Here is a 9,699-nt window from a genome sequence, read left to right on the forward strand (position 1 = left end):
ACGGGCTGGCTGTTTCCTTGCATGGTTGACTCTGCCATGGGTGTGTGAATGCGTGCATGAATTTGTGAATGTGAGGCAATATTGTAAAGCGCTTTGAGTGGCCACCGGTTAGGAAAGCACTATATAAATGCAGTCCATGTATCATTAACATCTCGCTATTCCAGCTACCATCTCCAACTAAAAAATCTGCTACAGCATAGTAGGAATGCTGGATCAGAGAACTAAGAGACTAGCAGGTTAGGGGCTAACATGCAGGCACCGGCTCCTTAATGCCATGTGTCTAGAGTTCATAGAGTTTATTTACCTTGGGTAAAACAATGCGCTGAATGCTAAATGACTCAATAATGCTGGTAAATGCTGACCCAGAATCGGGTTGGGGAGGTAGGTCATGGAGGCTCTATAGATGAGCTGAAACTAAGAAAAAGCATGAGTATTGGTTGATGAAGTCACTGGAGGAGATAAGGTTAATGGCAGAGGAAATGGCGGAGGCAATTAGCGCCGAGCAATGTGAGCTAATACACGGTAGACATTAGCGACGCGTATAACGACTGTTGCCAATACAGTGGGAAAAACAAATGAAAAAAAGTACTTAATGATGCGTTTTGAAGGGAAAGGAAAGAGGTAAAATACTGTACATATACAGCGAAGGTTATTCAATAAAAATAAAATATTTTTTTGCATGCGTCGGCGCGATCGTTAATGCTAGCTTATTAATGACTCAGGGTTTTCCTCTTGTTGCGGCTTCAAATCCGCCCGCAGGTTTTTTGCGATGCTAGCCCCGGAGATGGATGCACGGTCAATTATCATTTAAATTAAACGAGGCACAGGCCTTGTGGCGTCGTTTCACCAGCAGTAGAAGGAAAATGTGTGTATTGAATTTTACCCTGCTCACTGATGCGGAACTTCGATATTGTGTTTTTACTGAATCGTAATTACTACTTGTGTCCACCCCTGTGGTGGTAATGCACATGCTAATGTAATAGCATTACACGTTGGGGAGAATGTGCTGACCTAATTACGCGCTAAGTTAGCGTAGCCTAGCCGAGTGGGAAGACAACGTTGTGTGACACACGTGCATTGTTTTCGCACACACTCACTCACTCACTCACTGACTCACTTACACACACACACAAAGACCCACATGCACAGAAAAACGCACACACAGACCCACATGTACACACACACACTGACTCAAACACCCACACAGAGACCCACATGCACGTACACTAACAGAACAACATGTGCACACACACACACACTCACACACACACCCACACACACATACACACACACACACACACACCAACATAGACCCACATGTGCAAACACACACATGCGTTGACATAAATGAATAAACGCGAGTGGGTGCAGACAGAAATTAACACACACAAGATTGCAAAATGCAGACAGGCACACACACACACAAACGCACGGACACACACACATGGCCCTGCTGCAGAAACTCTGTGCTGTTGTCGTGCCACTAAACGAGTCCATCCAAGCTTGATGTGAGAATAAAATTAGCCCGAGGAGGTCTGCCTGTGTGCTCCCTGTTGGAAGGAAGTGGCACAAACAGAAAGAAAGTAGGGAGGAAGGAGAACAAATCCAAGAAATATGTAAGTACTCTACTCGTCCTGTTGCTTAAATCTACTGAAAGCAAAGTATTCACTCCCATAATGTCGCTGCTGCTCATTTTCAACATGAATAGTCGTCTCTGAATGCAAAACATCAAGTGCTTCAGAGGTGTTTGCGGTGCTATTGTTGTGTCTTGTTTGTGTAGGTGTATGGTTGAGCTTGTGTGAGTGTGTGTGTTTTTGTGTGGGCTTATAGGCGATGGTTGTGTTTGTGCAAAAGTGCTAAAGGCCCTGTGCATGTGTGCGTTTCTGTGTGAACTTCAATACGATTTTTACTTGTCAGATGGTGTGTTTGTGAGAGCAAAAGAGTCTGTGTGCATCGGTGTGTGTACGGTCCATGTTCTACCAAACACCTGTGTGCTTGCGTGCGTGAGTGTGGGAGTGAGTGTGTGTGTGTACGTGCACACGTGCACCTGCAACGTGCGCTGGCTGGTGGCTAGACGGTCTCGGCTTCATGCAGGACATGTATGCCCTCACTTAAAGCAGGTTAAAGCACAAAGGGACACAGCACAAAATTAACCTACACACACACACACACACACACACACACACACACACACACACACACACACACACACACACACACACACACACACACACACACACACACAACCTCTTCCATTTGTGACGCACGGCTCGGAAACGCTAGAAAAAAGCGAGTTTTTCCTGACCCAAACAAAACAAAAGGGAAAACAAATCTCATAATGGCCGCCACGCCGGCCAGCAGCGCCTCTCAGTCTGCCACTTAGAGAGCAGAAAAAAACCCAACAGACTGCCCCTGAAGTTCATCATAATTATCCGCACACACAAACACAAGACCATGTTTACAGCTCTCCCCTATTTTCCATTTCCATTTAGCCGTTGAGGCGACACATTCATCGGGGACGACTCACGAGTGATGGTGGAGAACAATTTAAGAGTAAGATCAAATAAGCAGCGGGACTGTTATCAGCGAAAAAAGAGCTCCGTCAATATCCAACGGACGCAGAGAAAGTCATTATGTATTTGTTGTAAAGTCATGAATGCGAGACGAACGGACAGACAGGAGGATGTCACCGCACCCGAGGTGACGGGGCTGAACAGACAGACAGGACAGCGCAGGCGGACAGACAGAGACAGGTGACAGACAGGTTCGCCTGCGTCACCATCGCAAGGTTAACCTGAGTGTCCCGCCGCAGCCGTCGGCGTGACGCTTCTTCGTCTCCTCCTCCTCCTTCTCCTCCTCCCTGATTCACCTTGGCAGTTTCCCTCCTCCAAACTTCTCCATGCTTCCTTAAATAACCAACCCCCCCTCCCCCCCTCCACCACTTCCCCCATCTGCCGTCAGAAGTTGTTAGACCCTTCACGCGACGCGGCTCCTCTGACTTGAGAAGCTGATGGTTTTTCTTTTTCACTTCAAAGAGAAAGTGAAAGTAGAAAGAAGTAAATAAAACAACCAAAAATACAAAGAGATATGAAGATTGATTAGGAGAGAGGATGGAGCGGAACGGAGTCAGCTCCACACAGTGTGTATGTGCATGCAGGCTTTCCTGTGCTCCATCATTCCCAACTCATGTAGCGAAGGGTTAGTGTGTGTTTTGTGTTTCTGTGTGTACATGCATCACATTGTAAGTAAGACTGGTTGCGTAGATGTGTGGGTGGTTTTTTTTGTCTGTCTGTCTGTGTGTAGACATTTTAAAGTCTTATTGTGCGGTTTTGCATAGGGGTGTCTTGGATCCGGCACCTCTACGATGTTACAGCAGGACTTCTGGGGGGGGGGGGGGGGGGGGGGGGGGGGGAGGAATGGGGGAATGGAGTTCCGCCTTGTTTCCTTGTTTCATTACGGAGATATACCACCGAAGAGGGACTTATCCAAGCGAGGGATGAGGTTTTCAGAAGGGGGGTTTTAGTTAGTGTGTTTCTGCGGAGGCCAATCACCACGGTGTTGATCTGAATCGTCTACACTCCTCTAAGAATGTCAACGGCCACACGCAATGTTTTAGCCGGTGGTACGGCTAAAACATTGGTCTTTACTTAGTGCCATCCGTGTTTGTGTTAGTAGTCCTACGAGGTTTATAGCAGAACTCCTCTTGGGATTGGGTACAGCGCCTGGGCCGTGAAACCGAAAAACAAATGAACAACGGGGGTCAACTGAAATGTTTCAGAGAGAAACATGGGTGGCAGTAACTCAGGAGGTCGAGCTTGGCTGGTAGCCGGAAGGTTGCCGGTTCGATCCCCTGCTCTTCCGGGGACTGAGGTGTCCCTGAGCAAGACACCCCACCCTGACTGCTCCTGACGAGCTGGCTGTTCGTCAGGACAGCTGAAAAGCTGAAAAGAAGGGTTAGTAAGTAATCTAAACGCCCGGTTCACCAAAATAAGACTAGGTGAGTTTGAGTCCAGGATTAACCCTTTCAGACCCGGATGTCTGGAGTCTGACCTGTCGATGGGGGGGGGCGCTCGCACAGAAGGAGTGTGCAGGCTGTCTAAACACGAGGCATGACGCACTTTCTTGATGCTGGAGCCTTGGAACATGAGGGGTATCATGCGGTGCCTTTATCCTCTTGGACCGCCTTCTTCTTCACCTACAGTGAAGTTGGCCTCTACTGAACATGTGTTGTCCGGAGCACTAAGCCAGAAAAAGGTGAGGCCCCTCATGGCTTCAAAAAGCAAAGCAGCTCAGCAAAGCAAAAGCACTGCACCAAAAGTGCTCAGCTCCTGTTGATACCCTCCCCCACTGCTGTTTAAAAGCGCTCCGTGCGATGAGGCTTCCTTGAGTGAGACGCCTCCGAAGCACTTTCTTGAATCACTTAAGTCACTTTGGATGAGAGCATCTGCTTAACGGAACTGTACAAGGGACTAATAAGCATACCCTTTGTTCACGCAGCATTTAAAATATTTGAAGTTGATAAAAAGAGAAAGACAATAAAACAATACTGTCAAGGCGAAATTGCAAAAAAAGAAAGGGCAGCTACAATAAAGAGCTAAAAGCCAGTCTAATGCAATATGGGCTGAAAGAGATTTCAACTAAGTTGTTTCAGAGTCTAGGTGCCCTTGTTGCGACCTTGCATCCAGATTGTTCCACTTTCAACATTAAAGTGGAACAATCCGCACCGAGTCTAGCGTGGGAACATATCAAAACTCAGGGAAGCATTGTTGGTTGTAAATTTACAAAAAGCAAATAAAATAATCAAACAAGACGTCAAAAGGGATGAGATAAGATGACGGAGTGTGAACACACTGAGGGTAAACACATTCCACTCGGGCCTGTTTTTGAATCACATCGCTTCACGTCGCTCCGCGCGGTTACAGTAGCGTGTTAAAGCATTTGAACTCCTCAAGAGAGGAAAAAAAACTGTCGGTGTAATCAGATGATACGCTCGGAGGCCACATGTCAGCTCCTGTTCCGTAATCTGATTGGCTGACGCAGATCCAGCTGTTTTAAAAAGATCTCCCTCTTCCATTCCATGAAGAGGGATGTGGCTTTGATTTTCACTCGTGGAGGGGAGAGGTGGAGAGTGTTTAGTCGGTGGGACTTCTATTTTATTCTACTTTTCTCCGTGAGTGAGAGGGCGAAGGGATTTGCTTGAATTGGTTAAGGAAGGTTGTTTGGATTAAAAGAACTGAACTGTTGTGTTGCTGTGCTCTCTCTCATGCATAGCCCTTAATAACAGCTACAGCCTTCACAGGCCTCGTGAAGACTGTAGACTGTGCAGTCTTCACAGGCCCACAAAGGGCTTCACAGGCTGTGTGTTCATGATAACCCCCCTGGCCCTATAGGCCCCCCCTGAGCGCAAGAACAAACTCCCTTAATAAGCAAAGAGGAAATCTTGAGAAGGAACGCAACGTGGGAGAACTACACCTCATCTTCACCTGCCCCCCTCGCTTCATAGACTTAAAAGCCCGGCGGTCAGGAAGTGCACAACTTTATCAGCACAGAAGCACCCTCACCACGACCCACCCGTTCAAAAGCACCCCCACCCTGGGTTGAGCCAGCGTAACACACCTTGGGGCAGTTCTTAACGACTCACCCCTCATTACCGGGACGAGACGGGAACAAAGACGAGAGGAGACAGGCCACCCTCGTCGGTGACGCGGACGCCGCACGCACACACACACACCCTCTCTCGCACCGCGCTGAGTCGCGCTGTCTCCTCGCCTATTCATTTGCCACATACTTTGATGATGTGTGTGTGTGTTGTGCGACTGTCTTTGAGTAGTACAAAAGGCGCCAGCGCACACCAGCGCAGACACTTCGGTGGCGGTTCTACTTAGTAATCAAACGTCGGCGCTCAACACACAACAGCTGACGGCCCTGAAACGCAGTCGTGACAAAGGAAAGTGTGTGTGTGTGTGTATGTGTGTGTGTGTGTGTGTGTGTGTGTGTGTATGGATCTTTTTTTATCTGTCTGCAGGTTTGGGTGTGTGTGGGTGTGCATGTGTAGGTGTTTGTTTTTCTGTGTGTGCAGGTGTGTGTGCATGTGTTGCTTGTTTGTGTGTGTACATGCCCACGTTGCTTTGGAACAGTAGGGAAGGTTGTGTAGATGTGGGTGAGTGCGTGTGTGTGTGTGTCTGTGTGTGGGTGTGTTTTTTGTGTTTGTGCGTGTAAATGCTTCACGTAAAATAGTAAGGCTGGTTGTTGAGATGCGTGTTTTTGTTGGTGTGTTCGTGGATGTGTGTGTGCATGTGTAGTTTTGCTTGTGTGTGTAAATGCGTGACATTGTGTGAATAGTAAGGCTTGTTGTGTAGTTGTATGGGTGGTGGTGGGTAGGTAGGTATGTGTGTGTTTGTAGCCATGCCAAAGTGTTTGTGGACCATCAAGTAACATCAATGCTCTAAGCATAAATGTCTGTGTGTGTGAGTCTGTCTGTCTGAACGGTGGCTACATTTGGGTCACCAATGTGTCACTCACTGTCACACGCTCGCATCAGTTCACATTAAACTTCGACATCTGACAGCCCCACCCCCCCCCCCCCCCCCCCCTCCCACGAACGAAGATGCTTGCTATGTGCTGATACAGTCCACTGTGTTCCTCACAAAGCGTTTGCTGTAGTTACAAAACACAGAAAATCACAAGCAAACTACGAAGAAACTGGAAAATAAATCAGTGACAAAAAATATCCATCCTTTCAAATTCCTTCCAAAGGTTGAGCAAGAAACTGAGGAGTTTGGCTTCCTTTTACGTGCAATTTTTGAGTTTGTTGTCCTAAGTTTTCTTATTTGGTTTATTTGATAAACAACGAACAACTTTTGTTTTGATTGTGTGTGCTTTATATTTTCTTTGTGGTATGTTAACCATCTCAGACAAAAACCAACTAAACCTAACAGGTATGTTGTTCTCTTGAGAGGTTAAAACACTGCAAATGAACATGAAACGCTATTTCAATTCCAGCCGTAGAAGTACTCACAAAAGGAGTGAAAAAAACCTGTGAAAATAATTTGACTTAATATACGAAAATATGCGACATTTGAAGATTAACCAGAAGTATAAACATTCTTCTACCATTCCCATCAAACCACTGAACCCAGATATGTTATTTTGAACCTTGTTTGATGTCACAGGGTTGCATGCATGTTTTCATGTGGAAAGATAGTTTATCTTATGAAAATCAAAATCAATCTCAACATGTTGCTTTCAACAAGTAATAAAAACCGGGGAGGTCCAGCAAAGAAAGACTTGAGAACCCCAACCCAGATGTATATTCATGAGAGTGCAGGTTTACTTTTTTAGTACAAAACATACTTTATTTAGAATGAGAAATTGACAGATTCACAACAAGCAGTCGAAGATAAGCAGATTTGAATCCCAATAGGAACCAAAACATAACATAACAAACAGACCTAGGGCCCTATTTTAACGGTCTGAAATGCATGTGAGAAGCGCCAAGCGCAAGTAGCTTTGTGGGCGGTTCTATGGCGATGTCGCTAGTTTACCGGCGCGAAAAAATGACTCTTGCACCCGGTGCATATCTAAAAAGGGTTAGTCTGAAGTAGCCTGATTACCTGTAGGTGTGGTTTGGGCGTAACGTGCAATAAACCAAGGAGAGTGCCAGCTCCCATCCCCTTTAAGAGCCATGAGCGCATTTGAATCTGACGAGTTGATATTTTGACAGCGCGTCTGCAGTCTCCGATGAGACAGATGCACATGAATTTCAAAGTCCTCGAATAAATTTCGGCAAAGAAAACGTACATGATATAACATATGATATGCGGTAACTGTGGTACTATTTAATGATATACGCAATACACTATAAACATTGTTTCTTAACAGTATTGTATGCATTATCGTTATCGACTTGTGTTCCTAATATGCATGTGTCCCCCCGTTAATATACATTGCCATGGACTGTATTATGCGTTACGTGTTTAGTTTGCGTGTGTTTAAACAGATGGACGCACACACGCGCGTATGTGTGCATGTGTTACACATACACACACGCGAGTCCGCATTCATTCATTATTTTTAACACTCACTCGCGGTCAAACAATGTTTTCTCACGATCAAATACTCATCAATCCTGAAAGTCATGGGCATGTACACGATGTCTGTGTCAAGAAAATATGTGTTTGCTGTACGGTTTTTTGCGGTAAAAAGTACAACTTATTACCGCTGTATCAACTGTTCTTTCCCAAATAATTTACCAAGAATGTGTGGCTAGGCAGATGAGAGAAGCAAAGTGTATGCGCGAGGTGCACAAGCAACATTATGGATGCGCCCTTAAAAACATGCCACTGACTTTAAACCAGGTATTTCCTGGTTTGTGGCGCAAGTGGTTTCTGAAACTGCAAGATAGCACCAGGGAACGTTTGCGCCAGAACACGCCTTCTCCTCTCACCGACCCGCCCCTTGGGGGCGCAAAATCATTCCCTAATTCACCGAGGAGGCGCAGGAGGGAAAAGAACGCTCTGCGCCAGTTGCAAACTGGCAACGACACATGCGCCAGTGATTAAGTCAATTGCGCCGGTTGCAAGATAGGGCCCCTAGACTTGAAGTTCGATAACAGGCTACATGAATAGCGTAAATAATAATTATGTTTAAATAAGTCATAAGTAATAAAAGGGGGACCCTGACACACAATGAACTAAACATAAGTGAAGCAACTAATTAACACAGGTGTGTTAATTGGGTAATACTTTGCAATAAGGTGACATTAATTGCACATTGTCAATGCAGTAATTAGAATTAAATAACATATCATTCAAAATATACTAATGGCGTTCTTGTAAAAACAAAACAAATGTAAATGTTGTACTGGAAATGTTCACCATCATTGTGATTCCTGGTGTGAATTTGATATAATGAGCCATCAACTTATTTGGATTGAAGTCTTAAGAGGCAAGTAGGTCTTGGCAAAGCTTCCCTCGATCGGTGGCCATATTGGACTGACGTTCAAACAATCTGATAAAGTGACAAGCATATTGCAGTCTGGCACTGGCTTCTACCGAGCTGTGTACCTTTCAAATTGTCTTGAGCGGAAACCAACACGACAACGAAAAGAAGTCTATCTCAGAGTCAGCCGAGTGTTTTCTGAGTGCAGTGCCAGGTCTGATCGGTGCCAACATCGATGCTTATCACGTCCCGATATTCCGCTCACTATGGCTGAAACAATAGCACGGGGTCCTTCCGAACGCTTTCAAAGCCATGATTGAATCGTACCGGGCAGGATGTTTTCCTGTGCGAATCAGGAATAGAGGAACAGGAAACACGCCGGAGCAAGGGTGTTTGACTTGAAGTTGAAAGTTAATAGGTTTGTTCTTTATTTGTTCCACAGTCTGCCTGTAGCCATCCTCGAGCGAGAAGCCTCGTACCCCTTGAAATCTGCTCCAGGATGTATCTAAAGTTCACTGTTGCTTTTGATAAGCCTCCTCTGAAAGACGTAATAGTAAGGGATACATTCTGTACATGAAATCACGTTATTACGTTGATAACTACCTTCATTCACGTCAACGTGGCTTCCTGGAAGTGCCACTAAAACACAATTGGAAGTCATTCCTATAAATAGATTCAGATTAGCACAGCCCCCATTAGTAATGCTCTAAAAGAAAAACATTCAAAAAACAAGAATAATTTGAATCGATGAAGACCACA

At 45.5% G+C, this 9,699-nt stretch overlaps 1 long non-coding RNA gene across 1 annotated transcript; it reads right to left on the reverse strand.

The window, feature by feature from the left end:
- Window positions 1-7,898: 7,898 nt before the first annotated feature.
- LOC132455546 (uncharacterized) lies at window positions 7,899-8,422 on the reverse strand. Its single transcript, XR_009525281.1, has 2 exons — window positions 8,337-8,422; window positions 7,899-8,128 (listed from the first exon to the last, which is right to left on the reverse strand). It is a non-coding gene; the product is annotated as an uncharacterized LOC132455546 (long non-coding RNA).
- Window positions 8,423-9,699: the final 1,277 nt, after the last annotated feature.

This window comes from Gadus macrocephalus, chromosome 4 (genome assembly GCF_031168955.1).
Source record: "Gadus macrocephalus chromosome 4, ASM3116895v1".
Classification (NCBI taxonomy): Eukaryota; Metazoa; Chordata; class Actinopteri; order Gadiformes; family Gadidae; genus Gadus; species Gadus macrocephalus.